Source organism: Panthera pardus, unplaced genomic scaffold (genome assembly GCF_024362965.1).
Source record: "Panthera pardus isolate Hobbes unplaced genomic scaffold, ASM2436296v1 HiC_scaffold_12, whole genome shotgun sequence".
NCBI lineage: Eukaryota > Metazoa > Chordata > Mammalia > Carnivora > Felidae > Panthera > Panthera pardus.
The window spans coordinates 44,078,659-44,101,542 of NW_026526677.1; the positions used below are offsets into that span (position 1 = coordinate 44,078,659).

The following is a 22,884-nucleotide window of genomic DNA, read 5'->3' on the forward strand; positions in this document are numbered from 1 at the left end:
GTCTTCTTTAGAGAAGTGTCTATTCATGTCTTTTGTTCATTTCTTCACTGGATTATTAGTCTTGTGGGTGTTGAGTTTGGTAAGTTTTTATTGATTTTGGATACTAACCCTTTATCTACATCAGCATCTTTTCTGAACACAATGCTATAAAATGAGAAATAAATTACCAGGAGAAAAATGAAATATTCACCAATATATGGAGATTAAACAACATGCTACTGAACAACCAATGGGTCAAAGGCAAAAATCAAAAGAGAAATCATAAAATACATTAATACAAATGAATATCACACTACAACATATCAAAATGTATGGGATGCAGCAAAAGCAGTTCTAAGAAGGAAGGTCATATAAAGGAAGGTCATATAGAGTCATATAAAGCAGAAGGTCATATAAAGGTCATATAAAGCAGTTCTAAGAAGGAAGGTCAAGTAAACTGTCATTATACCTAATGAAACTAGAAAAAGAACAAACAAAGCCCAAAGTTACTAGAAGGATGGACATAGCAGAGATCAGAGTAGAAATAAATGAAAGAAGGCCTAAAAAAAACAAGTAAAAAGATCAATAAAACTAAGAGCTGATTATTTGAAAAGACAAGCAAAATCAACAAACTTTTAGCTAGACCCACCAAGTAAAAAAGAGACAGAACTCAAATAAAATCAGAAATGAAATTGATGATACTACACTGATAAATACAAAGGACTGTAAGAGACTACCATGAACAACTTTATACCAAAATAGGACAAACAAAATAAATGGATAAATTCCTAGAAACATACAACCTACCAAGACTGAGTCAGGAAGAAACAGAAAATCTGAACAGACTGACTTCTGAAAAGGAGATGGGATCAATAATCAAAAACCTCCCCACAAACATAAGTCCAGGACTAGACAACTACACTGGCAAATTCTACCAAACATTCCAAAGAAGAATTAATACCAATCCACCTCAAACTCTTCCAAAGAAATGAAGCTGAGGGAAGACTTCCAAACTCATTTTATAAAGGCCAGTTTTACCCAGACACCAAAACCACACAAGGGCATTACAAAAAAATAAAATGACAGGCCAATACCCTGATGAACATAGATATAAAAATCTTCAATAAAATATTAGCAAACCAAATTCAATGATACATTAAAAGGATCATATCATGATCAAGTAGGCTTTATCGCAGATATGCAAGGATGGGTCAGCCAATCAGTCATTTTGATATACCACATTAACAAAATGAAAGATAAAGATAATATGATCAACTCAATACATGCGGAAAAAGCATTTGACAAAATTCAACATCCATTTATGATAAAAACTCTCAACAAATTGTGTATAGAGGGAATATTTCTCAAAATGATAAAAGTCATATATGACAAGCCCATTAATTAATACTCAATGGTACGAAGCTAAAAGCGTTTCCTTTAAAAGTAGGAACAAGCCAAGATGCCCACTATCATCACTCTTTTTCAACATAGTATTGGAAGTTCTATCTAGAGCACTCAGACAACAAAAAAGCAATAAAAAGCATCTAAATTGGAAAGAAAACCTAAAAGTGACCATCTGCAGGTGACTGGATATTATTAAATGAAGAAAATACTAAGGACTCGAACAAATTATCTTTTAGAATTAATAAATGAATTCAGTAAAGTTCAAAAAGAGAAATCAAGAAAGCAACGGTTATAATTGCATCCAAAAGGATAAAACACCTAGGAACAAATTTAACCAAGGTTAAAGATCTGTCCTCTCAAAACTATAGGACACTAATGAAATAAATTAAAGAAGATACAAATAAATAGAAACATATTTCATGTCTATGGCTTGGAAGAATTAATATTGTTAAAAAATCCATATTACCCAAAGCAAGCTGCAGATTCTGTGCAACACCTATCAAAATTCTCTGCTCTGTTCCACTGATGTGTGTGCAGAGACCGACCTTTATTATTTTATTAAATTTTTATTTAATTTACTTTATAATTTACATCCAAGTTAGTTAGCATATAGTGCAACAATGATTTCAGGAGTAGATCATCCTTAATGCCCGTTACCCATTTAGCCCATACCCCATCCCACAACCCCTCTAATAACCCCCTGTTTGTTCTCCATATTTAAGAGTCTCTTATGTTTTTGTCCCCCTCCTTATTTTTATACTATATTTGCTTCCCTTCCCTTATGTTCATGTTTTCTATTTTAAAGTCCTCATATAAGTGAAGTCATATGATATTTGTCTTTCTCTAATTTTGCTCAGCATAATACCCTCTAGTTCCATCCACATTGTTGCAAATGACAAGATTTCATTCTTCTTGATTGCCAAATAATACTCCATTGTACATATATACCACATTTTCTTTATCCATTCATCCATCGATGCACATTTGGGCTCTTTCCATACTTTGGCTACTGTTGACAGTGCTTCTATAAAAATTGGGATGCATGTGCCCCTTCAAAACAGCACACCCGTATCCTGTGGATAAACACCTAGTAGTGCAATTGCTGGGTCATAGGGTAGTTCTATTTTTAGTTTTTTGAAGAACCTCCATCCTGTTTTCCAGATTGGCTGTACCACCTTGTATTCCCAACAAACATGACTTTCCACTGAACAGAACAGATTCTGTTTCAGTATTACAAATGTATTCATTCTTTTTAAATTTCATGACATGTGCCTTAATATAAAAGACCTATGCTTATGAAATTTATTTTTACTAAACATGAGTTACCTAATATCATATACAAAAACTAACTTAAAATGGATCAAAGGCATAAATGTAAGACATAGAGCAATTTATCTCCATAAGAAAACAAATTCTTATAAGAAAACAAAAACTTCATGACATTGGATTTGGCCACTATTTTTTTTAATATGACACAATGGCTAGGTAAAAATTCAAAATGGCCAAGTTTAACGTGATGAAAAATTTTTTAATTTGTCCATCAATAGAAACTACCAACAGAGCAAAATGGCAAATTATACAATGGGATAAAATATTTATAAATCATATATCTGATAAAGAATTAAATGCAGAAATTATAGAGAATTCTAAAAGAAAAAACAAAACACAAATATCCTGATTCCAATATAGTCAAAGAACTTGAAAAGACATTTCTCCAAAGAAGATACACAAACAGCCAGTAAGCAAATGAAAAGATGCTCAACATAGTTAACCTCTGGGGAAATACAAATCAAAAACACAATGAGATACCACCTGTCTCTTATTAGAATGGATACTAAAAAAAAAAAAAATACATAAATAAATAATAAATGTTGGCAAGAATGTGGAGCAATTGGAACTCTTGTGCACTTTTTGTGCATGACATGGACTGTAAATGACTGCATAGCCATTATATATCCAGAATGTAAAAAGGTATAGCCATTGTGGAAAATAATGTGATAGTTCCTCAAGAAATTTAGAAATAGAATTACCACATGATCCAGCAATTCTGCTTCTGGGTATATACCCCCAAAAACTAAAAACAGGGTCTAAAAGAGATATTTACATTCATACATACAGTAGTAGTATTCATAATAGATTAAAAAAATGGATACAACTCAAGTGTCCACTGATTAATGAAAGAAGCAAAATGTTGTATATCCATATAGTGAAACATTATTCGGCCTTAAAGAGGAAGGAAACTGACACGTGCTACAACATGGATGAAACTTGAAGACATTATGCTAAGTGAAAGGAGCCAGTAAAAAAAACCACAAATACTGTATGATTCTATTTAGATGAGGTGCTAAAAATACTACCAGAAATAGAGACAGAAAGTAGAATGGTAGTTGCTAGGACTGGGGGGAAGGGCTCACGGAGAGTTATTCTTTCATAGGTACAGAGTTTCAGTTATACAGGATGAAAAGGAGTTATGGAGATGGATGGGGGTGATGGTAGCACAATATCATGAATGTATTCACCACCAACCTGTACACTTCAAAATGGTTAATGTGGTAAATTTTATTTTATGTGTGTTTTACCACACACACACACACACCCACACACACACACACAGAATTGTGGGAAGAAAACACCTGCCAAAATGTGAAGAAACAAAACAAAACATGACTTTCTGACCATCATTTCTTAAGTGCTTACTCAGCATCTCTTTGCTCTGTATTTACACATAATTCCAACAAGTTTTGTTTCTGTTCTCTTGAGTACAGATTGAGTAGTTGACCACAAAGACCCCTTTTATAGTTCTTGACCGGGATTTCCAGGGTTTCAGTTAATGCCTATTGGCTGTTTGTTTCTATACCATTATACCAAGCTTGGCTTTTATAGTTTCTGTTTTGTTGTTTCTTTCACCGCATACCCAATGAAAAGACAAGTGGAGAGAATGTTGCTAAAGACAGTTACAATGACATCAGCTAGGAGAGATCCTTGACAACCCGATGGGAAGAAATAAAATAAAATAAACATAAAAGTATATAGTTGTTAGACATCAAAAAGAACCAACAGCATGATATCTAGTTGGGGTTATCAGCCCTACATGTGTTACTCCCTTGAGGACAGCACTGTATTCAGGTCAACACATTAAGTGACGTTTTTTATGATGGTATCAATGAATCCTCAAGAAAGGATTTCAATTACGTTCCCTTTACTGTATTTAAGAAGGGAGAGGAGTGTGCAATGCATTTTACCTAGTTTTCGATTCAAGTTGGTACAATTTGTCACTTCCAACGGTAAGTTTTTGTTATAATGATAATAACAGCCCCTACTCTTGACTGCCTCTCCCATGCCAGGCAATGTGCCAGGTGTTTAAGGTAAATGGTCATTAATCCTGCTGGACAGTGAGCCTGCAACATGGCCAGGCATGCATCTGACAGGTTTCCGGAAAGCAGATTCCTTCTACTGTGGCTTTGGCAGTTGGTTTTATTTTGAGAATTAAAGATACAGTGACTTCCTCTTAAGAAGGCAGAGTATGTACTGATTTCCTTTAATTTAACATATTGAGCTGATGCAGTTAGATAAGCTTTAGCAACAACAACAACAACAACAAAACAGCAATGGCCACCACTTTTAAGTATCTGCTCTGTGCCAAGCAACGTGCCTGGTCTTTAACATTTATCTTTATCTTTATCTTTACTCCTGCTAGGTACTTATTACATATTCCCATTTTATGTGGTGAGAAACACTGGTTCCAGGGGAGTATCATCTGCTCAAGGACAACAGGGAGTGACAGAGCCAAGACTCAACCCCAGTTGCAATAAGATTCCAAAGCCATGCTCTTACCAACCCCAGACAACTCTGGTTAGAAAGGAAATTCACTTAACTGCACCTTATGGTTCCTGAACAGTGCCCTAAAGGAGTCACCTCTGCAAGGAGCTTTCTGGTACAGTGGAAAGGTTTCTATTTCTATCCCTCTTCTCCATGGAACAGTGTTTTCAGCCAGGGAGAGGAGAGCCATTCTGTATCGTGTGAGTCTGAGCCAAGGGAGAATTTTAATGATCGAAGAAGAACCCGGCCAGCTGACGTCACCAGCTGAGTCCATCCACCTCTCAGAGTGACCTGGTCCTCCTCCACCACCCTCAGTTCTTTCCCTGGCAGCTGAGGACACCCTAAACGTGGTCTCTGGAACCTGGAAGGAACCTCCCCTGGTGCCCAGAGCAAAGAAGGTGCCTTAGGGTTGGGAGAGCAGCCCTTGGTGCAAGTTGACTCCATTCTGCAGCAAAGTCAGCTGGGTTTTCTTATTTTCCCACTGTGAGAGTCCAGGAAGGTCACATGAACACAACATCCCATTCCTTCATTCTGCCATAAATGTCTCTCTCATTCCCTGTGTATTCTAAAATCCACTGATGTCATCCCTTTGGTTCTAGGCTCTTCTGGCTGTTGGAAGGCTAGCGCTGATTAGAGCTGGGTATTTCCCTTCCCCCTGGTCAGTTAGGGATGATATTTCGGCACATTAGTCTCTGGTTAAATGGTTTCTCCTGAGGGCAGGCCTTCTGAAGAAGCAGCTCTGGTATATTAAAAAAGTGGTTGGTTCCTTTCCCCTCCCTCTCTAGGAACAACACTAGGTGATTTTTCTGTTATTCATTTTGAGAACTGGGTACAGCTCCAGGAGGTAAATCCCACCAGTGGATTTTTCTCTCACATGTACTGTTGAGAACCTGGTCAAGTTCCTAGGGGTAAAATGCACATTTGTGGGAGTTTCCTATGAGTGAGTGTCTGTCCCTGGAGTTTTTAACTCTCAGAGTTTCCCACACTGAGCCTCCAGCAGCTTGCTGGTGACCTACCCCAGCACTAGCTCCAAGCACTGAGATTTGCCCTTGTTGAGCGTTTGCTCTGGTAAGACATAACTCCCTGCATTCATCTGCTTCTCCAATCTTGAGGGCAAAGGTTTGCTATGTGTTCACCTCTCTTAAGGACCCTGCAGGGGTTGTTCTTTTCCCCTCAGTCTCTTCAGCTTTTCACTTATTGTTAGGACAGAGTGGCAACTTCCATGCTCCCTCCTTGGAGAACCCAGTGCAATCCATTTTCAGTGGAGATTCTCCAGGAAATTTGACAGCTCTGACTTTTCCCTAGGTTAAAGAGAATGAATTTGTGGTGTTGTTGCTACTGCTCCTGCAGTTGTTGTGGTTTTGGTGTCATTGCTGAGTCTGTATCATACCCAAGCTGTGTAGAATTAAAGGAGCAACCCATTAGGTATAATCCTTTTAAATGCATAAAAACTCACATAAGAATTTTCAACCAGGTACAAGACTCTGGCACACCCTGATAAATCATCTTTTAAAACACTTTAAATAAGAAAGTGCAGGAATCTGATTCAGAAGAATGGAAATAAATGTTACAGGTAGAGTTTATCAGCTTGCTGTAAAATTGTTTTTCCAAACTAGATTGTTTCTAATGTACCCTGATTTCCAGGTATAAAGCTATGAGATAAGATCATGATATCAAAGGTCAAATGGACAAATGGCTATTTTATTTTATTTTATTTTAAACCAACTGTATTATTTTTTAAATTCTAGTATAATTAACATACAGTTTACATATTACATATTAGTTTCAGGGATATACATATACATATCTATATCTATATCTATATCTATATATAGATATATATATAGTGATTCAACAACTCTATTCATTACTCATCACAGTAAGAACCTATTCACTCATCTCTCTACCCACCTCCCCTCTGGCAAGCACCAGTTTGTTCTCTATATTTTAGAGTCTATGTTTTGGTTTGTCCCTTTTTCTTTGTTTGCTTTGATTCTTAAATTACACACATGAGTGAAAGTGTATGGTATTTATCTTTCTCTGAAGGATTTTTTTCCACTTAGCATTATACCATCTAGATCCATTCATGTTGTAAATGGCAAGATTTCATTCTTTTTTATGGCTGAGTCATATTCCATTGTATCTATATACCACATCTTTTTTTTTTAAAACTCTTTTTTAACATTTATTTATTTTTGAGAGACTGAGAAAGAAAAAACATGAGCAGGGGAGGGGCAGAGAGAGAGGGAGACACAGAATCTGAGGCAGGCTCCAGGCTCTGAGCTGTCAGCACACAGCCCAATGCGGGGCTCGAACCCATGAACTGCGAGATCATGACCTGAGCCAAAGTCGGACGCTCAACCAACTGAGCCACCCAGGTGCCCCTATGCCACATCTTCTTTATCCATTCATCTATCAGTGGACACTGGGTTGCCTCTATATTTGGCTATTTGCCTCTATATATTTGGTAATAATGCTGCAATAAACAGGGGGGAACTTGTCTTTTCAAATTAATGCTCCGCATTCCTTGGATAAATACTGAGTAGGGGAATTAATCATAAGGTAATTATATTTTTGGATGTTTTGAGGACCCTCCATACTGTTTTCCACAGTGACATTTTGCATTCCCACCAACAGTGCATGAGGGTTCCTTTTTTGCGGCAATATCACTAACAAATCTCTTGTTTCTTGGGTTTGTGATTTTAGCCATAATGACAGGTGTTAGGTGGTATCTCAGTGTGGTTTTGATTTGTATTTCACTGGCGATTAGCAATGTTGGGCATCTTTTCATGTGTCTGTTTGCCATGTGTATGTCTTCTTTGGAGAACTCTCTTTTCATGTCTTTTGCTCATTTTTTTAATTGCATTCTTTGCTTTTTGGTGGTGAGCTGTATAAGTTCTTTCTATATTTTGGACACTAATCCTTTAATGGATGTATCATCTGCAAATATCTTCTCCCATTTAGTAGGTTGTCTTAGTTTTGTGGATTGTTTCCTTCACTGTGCAGAGCTTTTTCCTTTGATGTAGTCCTAATAGTTTGTTTTTGTTTTGGTTTCCCTTGCCTGAGTAGTCATATCTAGAAAACTGTTTCTATGGCTGACGTCAGAGAAACTACTACCTGTGCTCCCTTGAAGAATTTTTATGGTTTCAGGTCTCACATGTAGGTCTTTATTCCATTTTGAGTTTATTTTTGTGTATCACCAGTGTAAGAAAGTGCTCCAGGATCATTCTCCTGCATGCAGCTGTCCAGTTTTCCCAAAACCTTTTGTTGAAGAGACGATTTTTGCCCATTGCATATACTTGTCTCCTTTGTCATAAATTAACCCTATAATCGTGGGTTTATTTCTCGGCTCTCTACTCTGTTAATTTCATCTATTTGCAGACAGACTGACCTTTAAAGTAAAACTTGAAATGGCTGGAAGCCACTCTAGCACCTTCTGGGTACAGACCCTGATTCTTGTCACACACCACCAGCCTGTGGTTTGTAACCACGAAAGATTTCCGAGTGAGGAATGAACGTTGGCTTTGAAGGCTCAGGGCACACATGGAAGCCAGAGGGAAAGTCCTGAGCCTGCAAAGTGAGGTAGCCATGAAGTTGGCCACTACAGTAGTCATCTCTTAGCCGTTCATCACCACTGCACTGGAGGAAGTTATGGCTGGTTCTCTCATCAGCAAAACACAGTCCACGGACGTACATATTTACAAATGATTTCATAGGGTTCTTATTTAGAAACTTCAAGACTTGGAGTGGAAATCATTTCTGTCAAAGTATGTGGCACCTGAGAGAAGTCCCCTGTGACTGCCTCATGTGGCAGAGTCCAACCCTCCTGCCATCCAGTATCTGCTTGCCGCCTTCACCAGTTTGGCCCCGCACCTCCAGGTGGAAAGCTCAGGACCTCAACTGCTGAGTCAAGGTCCTAGACTGAGTCAGCAGTGGTTGTCTGTGTAGCCTCTGGCATGCACTCACTGAGCCTGGGATCCACCATCCTGAGCCCTGTCCCTTGCTCCGCTCACCAATCTTTACTCTGTGCCTAAGCACACTTGCATCCTATTGACCATTCCCGGGTTCCCCTGCAGCCTTGCCAGCATAACCTGCACAGAGTTCTCCAGCCCCAAGCTTTTGTTCCCTGACGGCAGTGCCGTGCCAAGAGTTAAAAAGGAGGCACTCTGAATTAAAGACATCTTGGAAGCACGCTGTCCCTGAGCACAGAGGCCACCAACCTGGGAGAGGAAGAGATGCGGCACAAGGCAGATGTGTCCTAAAACATCCTTGGGGACCGAGGATGGGGGTGCACTGTGGTTCTGGTCACTCACGGCACACTCGGAGCGGTTTCTGCAAGGCTGGGGTCTCTGCCTGCAAGCACAGCCCCGTGATGCAGGCCCACCAACCACGTTCACAGCCCGCCTTATGGGCGGGGTATTTGCAGCCCGCGGCTGCTGACGCACCTGCAGCGGTGCTGGGAGAGTGTGTAGAGCCTGAGAATCACACACTCTGCTCTTAGACTGGGAGATTCTGGCAACAATGCACAGCTTCTTTCTAGGCAATCCACCCGCTGAGGGCAGCAAGTCTGAACCTCCAGCCTTCCTGGCGAGCTTGGAGAAGAAAGATCAGGTGGAGGGATCCTAAAGGCCTCCAGGTGGGTTGGGTCCTGGAGAGGGTTGAGGTGCTGCATAACTGTGTTTCGGGAGTGCGCTTAAATTTGAGAGTTAGTGCAGGTATGATGAGAGCAGATCGTTGTCAGGCTGTGTGTGCAGGCGATCCCACGAGAAGCCCAGAGAAGTTCCAAGGATTGCCTGTCTCAGTTTAAGCCATCTGCACACAGAAAAGTCTGAATTTGTTCCTTGCTTTCACTTGATAATCAGGCATGTAGCTCAGTAGAAAATGGTTCTGGATTTAGTTTCTCTCTTTAAATTATTTCGTGCAAGGAGAATGAGAGGATAGTCAGCGGGACTGAGGTTATCCCTGACTCGCTGAAAATTCCCAGCTCAGCTAACAAGGCAGGACAGGACAAAAGTTAGTGGGGATTCCGGCCCCATCCAAAACTGGTGACACACAGGACCCAGAAATACCAACTGACTGTCCTCAGTCTGTCGTCCACGAGGGCATTGGTCGGATCGCTTGGGGCACAACATGCAGACTACCTACAATGCGGGTACTAGGGGTGCCATGGTCCTTCTTGAGAGGGGTGTGTAGGGGGTCTTACTGTGTCCTGTGTCGGAGGTGCCCCTATGGTGAAGGCATCCGCTATGCTCATGGATAAGGTCTTGTCAGGGATCTGAGTGAGGAACCTGTGAGGCACCTGTAGTCTTAGTTGTACTGGCAGATACCTTCCACCATGGCAGTGATGGCTGTAGGGGTCCCCTGATTGTGTGAAGGGGGCTGGAACTGGCTCAGAAGATGATCAGGAAATTGTTGGCTGTTGATCTTCTAAACTTCTTGGAGAATGCACTTCCGTGGTTTGTTCACCCAGGCTTCCAGGCAGCAGTGTTCAGGGCTTTGTGGGAGATGATCTTGTGGGACCTGGTGCTGGGCTCTGTGCCCAGCCAAGAGCCTGTGTACTCAGGAACTGACAGCAGGGAGGAGACATTGCTACCGTTCCCCCAGCTGATGTCATGGCTATGAGGCCAAAGACAGGGACTCAGGAACCGCAAGATCCTGAGCTGATCGAAACCAAGAGTCCCTGCACATAACCAACTAGGCCACTTAGGTGCCCCTTCCTTGGCGATTTATATATTAGCCTTAAGTTGGGAGAGGATTTAGGGATAGCTGGACATAAGCTAGCAATCTGCACACACGATGGTCTAAATTTCCTTGAATTTACTTGGTAAATCAGGGATGGACTCAGAAGAGAACAGTTTTGTAGCTCACATGAGGAGGAAGAACCTGCTGCCCTGCCAGTCTGCCCTGAGGAGAGTGATTGTTAGCCACCCAATTCCACAGTCGCGAACTTACTCCTTCACGTTGGGGGCAGCACCAGGAGTTAAGAGCAAGGGATGCTGAATAGAGCATCTTGGAAGTTAGGTGTCCCCAACACAGAGGCACAAAACTGGAAGGGAAAGAGACGTGGCATAAGGCAGGTGTGTTCTATGAAACGCAAGGCTTCTGGGGACTAGGATAGAGATGCACCGTTGCCCGGGTACGTTGCCCGGATCACATAGGACGTACCCGGGCAGGATTTCTGCTCTGCCTGGGAAAACCACCTAACTCGGGTCTCTGCCTGCCCGCCACAGCCAGTGATGCAGTCCCCACCCACTGTGGCTGGAATACCAGACTTGCCGCCATGGTTATGCTTGCCGCGCTGGGAAAGTGTGTAGAGGCTGAGGCTTGGACGCGCTGCTCGCTCACACCCGGAGATCCTCGGGAACAGTGAGAAGCCGCTTTCTCGGCACTCTCCGTGCGGAGGGCAGGAAGTCAGGACCTTGGACCTCCGGGCAGGAGAGGAGTGAAAGATCAGGTGGGCGGGTCCTAAAACCCTCCAGTTGGGATAGGTCCCGGAGAGGATCTGGTGCTGAATAATTGCATGTTAGAGAGCACGCTTAAAATTGAGAGTTAGTGCGGTGGCACAGGGCGGCTCAGTCTGTTGAGCATTCGACTCTTGCTCAGGTCACGATCTCCCGATTTGTGAGTTCGAGCGCCGCATCGGGTTCAATGCTGTCTTCCTGTTAGCGCATAGCCCGCCTCGAATCCTCTGTCCCCATCTCTCTGTCCCTTCCCTGCCTGCGCTCTCCCCAAAATAAATATTTTTTGAAAATTGAGAGTGAGTGCAATTTGATGAGAGCAGATCAGCATCATGCCATGTGTGCACGCGATCCTATGGGGGAGAGACTCGGAGGCAGGCTGGGCTGCGATTCAGAGAGAACCCACAGGGTGTCCCGTGTGTCAGACCCCTGTGCCTGCCTGAGCTCTGGGGAGTGGGCACATGATTTGGAGACAGAAGTGAGTTTGTGTGTGTGAAAGCTTTGAATGTGAGTGTTAGTGTCTGCAGGGACTCTTCAGTACCTGCAAGCATTCTCTGCTCTCTAGAGGAGGACTGAAGTGCGGGGGATGTGGGCGCAGGGCTGGGACTGCACGCCATTGGGACAACTTGGCAAACAGCAGGTGAGAATCCCCACTCCACTTGGCTCAGGGCATCCCCTCCCTCCTGTCCTGCCAAGGAAGGCATATCCTAAGAGGTAAGACGGAACACGGCTGGACAGGAGGCCAGCACACTGCCATGGCTCTCCTCGGCCTGGGGCCCAGCTATTCTCACGCACCACTGAAAACAGAGGTCCCACACAGAGACTATGGTTAGACCACATGTAAAAAGATCCATTTCTGAAAGCAACTGGGGAAGGTATGAAATCCCTCCCTCCGGAAACTGGTCTGAAAGCAATGAGGAGACTTCCCAGCATTGGAGGAGTTAGGACTGGTAAGTGTGAGGCCAGCAGATGGACCCCACAGATCCCAGGAGATTTTAGAAATTGGTTTCTCCTTGTAAACCTGCACTTGACGTTCTCTCACATCCACATGGAGCCTTCATTGCACATTTGCAAGGTGAAGCCAAAGGCTTTGCAGAGGGTGGGGTCAGGTAGAGCAGTACCTGAGGTAGGTCTGGGGGCTTGAGATGTGTAGGATCTGTGAAGACGTGCATATTGTCATGGGGCCAGACGCCCTTCCCCAGCCCCACCTCCCCATGTCCCATGAGCCTGGAGCTCACGCCAGCCCCTGGCCTGGCCCTGGCACTGCCTGGCATGTGCTGCACCTGCATCTACCCTAAGGACCTCTCTGCAGAGCAAGAAGGACTGAGCGGCATGCGGAAGGCTAGGAAAGGGCACCCCTTCCCCGCTGCAACCCTGCCCCACGCTGCCCTGGCTCAGCAAACCTCGGAGTTCTCCTAATGGAGGATGTGTGAGCTGCCCTCCTGCCTGCCCCTCCTGCCCCCACTCAGAGTGCCCCCTCCCTGGTCTAACCTTCTGGGAGATCACCACAGGGGCATACCTGGTGCATGGTACCACCTGGCATGTCTTTTCCCTGCAGCCTGGACAGCTTCCGAGCTAAGCAGTGCAGTAATCTGAGCACCTGTGTGCTGGGCACATACACACAGGACCTCAACAAGTTTCACACGTTCCCTCAGACTGCAATTGGGGTCGGAGCACCCGGCAAGAAAAGGGTCATGGCCAGCAGCTTGGAGAGAGACCACGGCCCTCACGATGGCATGACCCAGGATGCCTATTAAACCCCTCCCTCTCTTTTCTAATGTCCTTTCTTCCTTCCTTCCTATATCGTGATACGTGTGGTCCTCTCGGGTTGCTGGTATCGGTGGCTTTCTTTATGGCAGTGGATGTCTGGAACCTCAGATGGGAGGAGAGCAAGAGGAAAAGGCCAGAAGAGAATCACGCAGGAAGAGATGGGGGGCAGCCCTGTGCTTCCCCTGAGGAATCACAGCACGGCTTCTCAGTCCTGCTTGTGAATGTGTTTGCCGATGGGGAATAAAAGTATATTTCTCAAAAGACCTGAGCGGTGGTGGTTATTGCTCTGGCCCACACCACAGGCTTCCCAGATTCAGGGACCTGTGCTTAGAAGTAGCCTCAGCCCTGTGGTAGCTGGGTGCAGGGTGGAGTAGCTAGTCCTTGGACCAACCTCAAGTAGGAAGAACAGGAGCAGTAAAGAACAGGTAAGCACCTCGGGGACCCAACGCTGTAAAATCGCCTTTTCTTCCAGGTAAGTCGGGGAAATTTTGTATTTCTAACAAGGGATATTTGATGCCTTTGAGTGGGATGTGACTTCCAGACAATCCTCGTGTTAGGATCAGTTTGGGGCCATAATTCTCTGTGTCTCATAAGCCTTTCTTGATTTGTAGTTTATTTATACAGGAAAGACAGGCTGTTACAGCTCTGTGTTCCATGGCCACTCACCCGGAGCCACTTTGGGTTTTCTGACACCCCTGGGAATGTCTGTGGAAGTGATCATGGCATTTTCCCCAAGAGCCTGTGTATTTCTGCAGTGATAATTGTGATTGAGGAAAGATGTAATGTTAACTGGTGCCTCTCAGAGCAGCAATTTTACCATGAGTAACCCATGGGGCAGATGGGATCTCTCTTAGATAGCCTCACTAAGGGGCCTCTTTCCCTCCATCCTGCAAATCAGCATCACTGCCCGGAAAAGCTCCTGAAACTCTGCCTCCTGTGTGATCCATCAGTTGGCAGGCTTGGTAGCCAGAGCTGAGCACGTGGTGAAAAACACCTTCAGTCCCACCAGTATGGGCTCCGAAGCCTTTGGCCATCACCACAGCGAACTTGAGCTTGAGCAGTGTAACGACTTCAGAAAGGTGGCTGCCCTTGTACAATCATATGGGAGAAGGAAAAGTGGGTATGGCACGGGTGCAGTCCTCACTTTAACTCTCTGTGGGCCTATTGTGGAGATATGTGTGTGTGTGTGTGTGTGTGTGTGTGTGTGTGTATATATATATATATATATATATATATATATATATATATGTATGTATATCTGCTCTAGAGAATGTGCCCCCTCCAGTGTCTGGAGAAAGAACAGACTCCCAGTAACTGAAACCCCTAGATCTGGGTTCATTTCTCTGCATTTCCAGTACTCCCTGTGACACTGAGATACCTGGGTGGCTCAGTTAAGCATCTGACTCTAGTTTTTGGCTCAGGTCATGTTCTCACAGTTGGTGAGATTGGGCCACACATCTGGCTCTGCCCTGACAGCACAGAGTCTGCTTGGGATTCTTCTCTCCTCTCTCTGCCCCTCCCCCCACTCCCATGCCCTCCCTCCCTCCCTCCCTCCCTCTCAAGAAATAAGCAAACTTAAAAAAAAAGTAACTTTTCAGGGTGGGAAGGAAATGTCAATAAGAGGGGTATAGCCAGCACCTAGAAGGTTTTGTTTCATTGTATAAGCTACACTGTTAGTATATATTAATGAATGAATAGTATATATGAATGAATAGGTCATTATATTTGTGTTTAGTAGGAAAAAATGCCTTAAATATGGGTCTTTTGTTTTAAGGCAACTACCGTAAATTATTTCAAACGCATAAATTTTAAATACAAAAAGAGGATCTGTTCTGTTCAATGGATAGTAGGAAAAAGACCCCCAAAATATATAACAAATGCACAATTGAGAAAAAGATGTCAGTAATAAGTACTCATATAGCTTTAGAATAGTGGTATATTAAAGTCATCAATTAAGAGCCAAGACTATCAGGCTGCATCATTTTAAAGGATCCAAAATGTTTTTTCCACAAGAGAAACATTCAGAACAAAAGGACTCAGAATTAATTAAAACAAATGGGTAGTAGAAGATAAGTTGAAGTAAGTTCATAATATATGATTAGAATAGAATTCAAGGCAAAAAAACAACTTATTAGAAATGGAAAGGTGTTATATAATGGGAAAAAGAACCAAATGGCAAGAAGATATATTGATAATAGACACATGTATTCAACAACATGGCCTCAAATTATGTGGAACAAAAACTGACCAAACTGCAGGTGAAATATGTATATCAAGAATTTTTACTATGGAATTAATAATGTACACCACTCAATTAGCCATTAGCTTTCGGAATCCCCTCCAAAATGCATGGTTCAAAGTTGGCTCTGCAAATACCCCCTGACGATATGATAGATTTAAGAAAACATACAGTGTTTACAACCACAAAGGGGTGATAGAGTTTATTAATAATAAGATTATGACTACTTTTCACAAAACCATTTATTAAATAAGCCAATATGTCTCATATTGATTTGTAACTCTACTCTTACATGCTAATATTCTTCTGCCCTTTTCTCCTGTATTGATAATCACCTATGTTAGTAATACACTTTTATTACTAGTAGAACAAAGGTACTTTATACTTCTCTTTTTCAAAATGCTCTTGGCAATTTTCACACATTTATTCTTCCAGAAGAAAGTTAGAATTTGCGGTTTGGATTTTTTATGGCATTGGGTTTTCTAGGTAGACAACTGTGTCATCTGTAAATAATAGTAAGTCTTAGTTCACATTTTTGTTCTTTTTGTATCATGTAGAACTTCCTGATAATGTTGAGATAAAAATGATAATAGGTACCCTTGATGATGAAGGCTATTGATTTCAAATGGAACTTCTTCATCATCTTAAGAAAGTATCTTTCTTTGGGGCACCTGGGTGGCTCAGTCAGTTAACAGCTTCGGCTCAGGTCATGATCTCCCAGTTCATGGTTTGAGCCCCGCATGGGGCTCTGTGCTGACAGCTCAGATCCTGGAACCTGCTTCAGATTTGTGTCTCCCTCTCTCTCTGTCCCTCCCCCACTCGCGCTCTGTCTCCATCTCTCTCTCAAAAAATGAATAAACATTAAAAAAAATTTAAAAAAAGAAAGTATCTTTCTTCTTATTGTATACTACCAAGAGTTTTTAAAGATCATAAATGAATATAAAATATTATCAAAATATCTTTTGGTACTAACCACATAATCTTATGGCTTTTCTCCTCTTAATGATAATACATTTCCAGGCATAAAAACTAATAATAACATTTAATATATTTGAGTGCTTACTACATGCTAGGCTGTAATAAATGATTCACAGAATTGACTCCTTTAATCTTTACAGCTGCATAAAGTAAATAGTGTCAGAGTTCCATTTTATGAAGAAACTGAGATATAGGACATGAAACAGGTTGACCAAAGCCACACAGATAGCAGATCCATATCAAGATGCAAACCTGTTCCTAGGCTATCTGGCTCCATAGTCAGGTGTCTTAAATCATTACATTGCTTCTTCATGAACTCTACTAGGTGAGAGGATATGTATTAAAATACACTTGCAAATTCAATGCGCTTATGATTTATTAAGGATTTTGTACCACCATTGTTAAGTTTAATATTGGGGCTATGCTAATGTCATCAAATGAGTTTGCAAGCTTTTGAACTTTTAATGCTTTAGGTTAATGTAAGGAGTATGAAAACTATCTGAGCTTTAAGTTTTATATAATTCACCTGTAAAACTTTCTTACAGAGTTCCTTTAGGTTTTAAGTTTTCTCAGAGTTCTTAAGGTTTTTAAATTCTGCTGTAGTTATTCTATTCTATTGTTATTCTATCTATCCTTGATTTACATGTATCTTCATGAAATTTGTTATTTAAATTTCTTTGCATATATTAGCAAATTGTACTTTTTTATTATAATTTAAAATCTTCACATTTGACATTGTATTTTTCTTCTCATTCTGGATGCGGTGTATCTGTATTTTCCCTTTTCCTTTCCCTCACTTACTTTACCAGAAATTTCTATTTAATTGAAATTTTCAAGACTGAGCTTTAATATTTTCCAATTCTACCATTTCCTTGTTTTTAATTCACTAATTTCTTTGCTGACCACTCAATTCCCTTCTCCCAGATAATTGTTGAAAAGTTTGTTGAGCAGGTCTCTTCCTTGATTTCTGAGTTGAATTATTAAGTTAAACTGCATATATTTTGTCTTGATTACTTGTATTTAATCACTTCTTCGACCCCCCCCCCCCCCCGACTCCTTCCTGATCCAAGTCTCCATTATGTTTTACATGAACTGTAACAACAATCTCCCAACTGATCTCCCTGTTTCTATCCTCTTTATATAGACAATTCTGGAGTGATCTTTTTAACATGTAAGTCACATTGTGTCTATCCCCTGGTCAAAACCTTCCAGTCTCCCCATCTCACTCAGAATAAAAGTCAGAATCCTACAGTAGCCCAAGAGGTACTGCGTGATCCGACCCCATATCATTTCTCTGATCTCCCTACCTGCCAACTAACCCACTGACTGAGGGCCTTTGAACTTACTATTTGCTCTGCCTGCAATGCTCTTCCCCCAAAATCTGCATGACTGACTCTCTCCCTTCCTGCAGAACTCTGCTGAAACATCACCTTCTCAGAGATGGCTTCCCTGACCACTGTACAAAATAGCATTTCTTCCTGAACACTCTCCATCCTCTTTATTCAGCTTTATTTTACCCAAAGAACTTATCATTATATGAGATATTATACATATTTGGGGGGGCGGGTGGAGTTGTTCACTGTCTTCCACTAGCATGTAACTCTATGAAGGAAGTTAAAATTTTTTTAAATCTATATCCCTGGAGCATAAAAAAAATTCTAGAACAGTATAGTGTTATGCCCAGAATTCGTGATCCCCAAATACCGCCAGGGAGCCACATCGGACTCGGCTCCCTGGCGGTATTTGGGGATCACGAATTCTGGGCATAACATTTGGGGGCTCGGCCCGGGATCCCCAAGACCCCCGAGGGACCCCTGACCCGGAGAGCCTGACTGGCTACGGTTAGTGTCTGTCTGTTTGTTCTGTCTTTTCTGTGTGAGCTCATTTAATTCTGGTAGTGCCCGACGCGGTCTAAGTGGATGCACTGGAGGACCACGGGCCGGGAGTTTCGGAAGACGTTCTGATCCTCCCTTCTGGAGGGACGTGGAATCCCCTCAAAGGTCTGAGACGAGGCGGGTCGCTCCCGCTGGTCGGCGTGAGGCCGTCGTCTTTGGAGGGACGTGGAATCCCCTCATCGGTTTTGGAGGGACCTGGAATCCCCTCAAAGGTCTAAGCTAGCTTTCGGTTTTGCTTCCATGGAGTTGGAAGACTTTCTAGGGGCCCTCTGTTTGTCTGTTTTTGTGTTTCTCTGTTTTGTTCTGTGGAATTACTGGATGGACGTTATGGGACAGACTCAGACTACTCCTGTAAGTATTATGATTGATCACTTTAAGGATGTGAGGGGAAGACCTTACAACCTCAGTGTGGAAGTCTGAAACGGTTGGTGGCAGTTTTTTTGTTCTAGCGAGTGGCCAACTTTCAATGTTGGATGGCCACCAGAGGGGACCTTCGACCTCCCTACCATCCACCGAGTCAGGAGTATCATCTCTCGGCCTAAGATGGGCCATCTTGATCAGCTCCCTTACATTATCATTTGGCAGGACCTTGTAGAAGACCCACCCTCTTGGCTTAAGCCCTTCCTAGCCCCGCTCCCTCCGGAGCCAAAACCCATTCTTGCTTTGCAGGGGACAAAGAAGAAGAAAAGTCTTATCCAGCCTTCAGCACCCCTCTACCCTGTCTTACAGGGGGGTACTGAAGAAGAATTAATTTTTTCCTCCCCGTATAACCCCTCTAGGATGCCGGAAGAACACCATCCTCCCCCTCCAGGGGAGGCAGACGCTGTTCCGAGAGCAGGAGGCAGAAACGCTCCAGTGGGAAGCCCGCCCTTTACCAGACAAAGGGCTCAGAGGGAGCAATCTGCCTTCGCCGCCGACTCCACTATTCTGCCCCTGCGAGCCACCGGACCCCCAGACGCGGAGGGGAATCAGCCCCATCACTATTGGCCTTTCGCCACTAGTGACCTCTACAATTGGAAAGCTCAGAATCCTAAGTTTTCCGAGAAACCGGCAGGGCTTATTGATTTATTAGACTCTGTTCTTTTTACCCATCAGCCCACGTGGGACGATTGCCAGCAGCTTTTGCAGGTCCTGTTCACGACTGAAGAAAGAGAAAGAATCCTCAATGGGGCCCGAAAACTAGTTCCTGGCGCAGACGGGAATCCCACCACCCACCAGGCTCAGATAGATGCCTCCTTCCCCTTAACTCGGCCCCAGTGGGATTTCAACACGGCAGAAGGTAAGGAGAGGCTCCGGGTCTACCGCCAGACTCTCATGGGGGGTCTCCGAATGGCTGCTAGAAAGCCAACCAATTTGGCCAAGGTAGGAAATGTACAACAGGGAAAAGATGAATCTCCGGCTGCCTTTTTAGAACGGATCATGGAGGCATTCCGTACCTATACCCCCATGGATCCAGAGGCTCCGGAAAGCAAGGCAGCTGTTATCATGGCCTTTGTAAACCAATCGGCCATAGACACTAGGACAAAATTACAGAAAATAGATACACTAGGAGAAAAAAGTCTGCATGACTTACTGGTGGTAGCTGAAAAGGTATATAATAACCGGGAGCCTCCTGAGGACAAGCAGGCTCGCGCCATGGCGGATGCCAGCAGTAAGCAGACTCGAGACCTGGCCAGAATACTACTAGCTACCACTGCTGACTCCCCCGAGGAATGAGACCGCCGTCTCCGGCAGCTGGCAGATGACGCAAGAAAAGGTAAAGGAACCACCAAGCGGGGGAAGCAGAGGCTGCAGAAGGATCAGTGCGCATACTGCAAGGAGATAGGGCATTGGGCCCGAGATTGTCCAAAAAGGGCCGGCGGGAAGGGAAGCAAGACTGATCGAGTAAAAGTCCTAGAGCTAGATGAACTAAGTGATTAGGGGAGTTGGGGTTCGGACCCTCTCCCCGAACCCAGAGTAACTCTTGAAGTGGAGGGGACCCCTGTTGACTTCTTTGTCAACACCGGAGCACAACATTCGGTCCTCCACACCCCACAAGGAAAACTAGCCGGCAAGAAGTCCTGGGTACAAGGGGCAACTGGTATGAGCCAGTATTCATGGACTACCCGAAGAACAGTAGATTTGGGAACGGGCCGGGTATCCCACTCCTTTATGGTAATACCAGAATGCCCCTACCCGCTGTTAGGACGGGACTTACTGACCAAGATTGGAGCTCAGATAACTTTCAGACAAGGGGGACCTCAGGTCACCGATGGCAAGGGCCACCCCATCCAGGTACTGACCATGAAACTGGAGGATGAATACCGCCTCCACCAGGAGGCGCTCCCGAGAGAGGATAATATAGACAGATGGCTACAAGAATTCCCCTCCGTTTGGGCAGAGACGGGGGAGGGGGGTGGAATGGGACTAGCCGCTCACAGGACCCCAGTCCTGGTAGAGCTCAAGCCAGGAGAGAGTCCGGTAAGGATCAAACAATACCCCATGTCTCAGGAGGCCCGGAAGGGGATCCAGCCACACATCTGGAGACTACGAAGCCTAGGGGAACTAGTTCCTTGCCAGTCTGCCTGGAACCCCCCCCTACTGCCGGTCAAAAGCCTCACACAAATGACTACCGACCAGTACAAGACCTCCGGGAAGTAAATAAGAGGGTCGCAGACATACACCCAACTGTTCCCAACCCATATACTCTTTTGAGCTCCTTGGCGCCCTCCAGGGTCTGGTATACTGTACTAGATTTAAAGGACGCCTTCTTCAGTCTGCCGCTGGCACCCCAGAGCCAACCCTTGTTCGCCTTCAAGTGGCATGATCCGGAGGAGGGCTACAGTGGGCAACTCACCTGGACACGGCTACCTCAGGGATTCAAAAATTCACCCACCATCTTCGACGAGGCACTACACGAGGACCTGGGTGAGTACAGAAGGGAGCACCCTGGCCTCACCCTTCTACAGTACGTAGATGACATCCTGATTGCTGCCGACATGGCCAAAGACTGTGAGCGAGGGACCCAGGACCTGCTGGCTACCCTGGGGGCCTTAGGGTACCGGGCATCCATGAAGAAGGCTCAGATATGCAAGGAGAGGGTAAGTTACCTGGGATATATCCTGGAGGGCGGACAGCTGCGGTTATCAGATGCCAGAAAAGAAACTGTCCTAAAGATCCCTACTCCCACCTCCCTAAGAGAAGTGAGGGAATTCCTAGGATCAGCCGGCTACTGCCGCCTCTGGGTTCCAGGTTTAGCTGAGATTGCCAGGCCCCTTTATGAAGCTACCAAAGAGGGGAAAACATTTAAATGGACTGAAAAAGAAGAAATTGCCTTTAATCAGTTAAAAAAGGCCCTCCTAATTGCCCCAGCCCTGGGCCTACCAGACATTACGAAACCCTTCCACCTCTTTGTAGACGAACATAAGGGAATAGCAAAAGGGGTTCTAACTCAAGCCTTAGGCCCCTGGAACCGCCCAGTGGCTTACCTGTCTAAGAAACTAGACCCAGTGGCTGCCGGCTGGCCGCCATGCCTAAGAATTATTGCGGCGACATCACTCCTAGTCAAGGATGCAGACAAACTGACCCTAGGACAGGAGATCTGGATCACGACCCCACACGCCATTGAAGGGGTCCTGAAACAGCCTCCTGACAGATGGATGAGCAACACATGTGTGACTCATTACCAGAGCCTCCTACTCAACCCTCCACGAGTGCGGTTCCACCCCAGTGCAGCCCTCAATCCTGCAACCCTGCTGCCCGACCCTGACCTAGGTGCTCCATTACATGACTGTGCGGGAATCCTGGAACAAGTACATGGATTCCGGACGGACCTGACCGACCGGCCCCTCCCTGATGCCGAGGCTACTTGGTTCACTGATGGCAGCAGCTTTGTGCGAGACAGACACAGGTATGCGGGTGCAGTGGTGGTCACCGAAACGGACACCGTATGGGTGGAGGCTCTACCCTCCGGAACGTCAGCCCAGCGAGCAGAGCTCATAGCCCTCACCAAGGTGCTGATGCTGGGAGCTGGAAAACGGCTTAACATCTACACAGACAGCTGTTATGCGTTTGCCACAGCTCATATTCATGGAGCAATTTATCAGGAGAGGGGGTTACTGACGGCAGAAGGACGGACTATAAAAAATAAGCAGGAGATACTTAACCTGCTTACGGCCTTATGGCTTCCTGCCAAGCTAGCCATTATCCACTGCCAAGGGCACCAAAAAGCTGATAACCCAGTAGCTAGAGGTAATCGAAAGGCGGACCAGGCAGCCAAGGCAGTCACCCTTACTTCAGTCCCCACCATGACCATATAACTACCAGACCCAGGAGACCCAGCTTTACCAGACCAGCCCAAATA

At 44.3% G+C, this 22,884-nt stretch overlaps 1 long non-coding RNA gene across 1 annotated transcript; it reads left to right on the forward strand.

The window, feature by feature from the left end:
- The first annotated feature begins 9,720 nt into the window (after window positions 1–9,720).
- LOC109271349 (uncharacterized) lies at window positions 9,721–11,957 on the forward strand. The gene is made up of 2 exons (XR_002081936.2): window positions 9,721–9,838; window positions 11,433–11,957. It is a non-coding gene; the product is annotated as an uncharacterized LOC109271349 (long non-coding RNA).
- The last annotated feature ends 10,927 nt before the right edge of the window (window positions 11,958–22,884 follow it).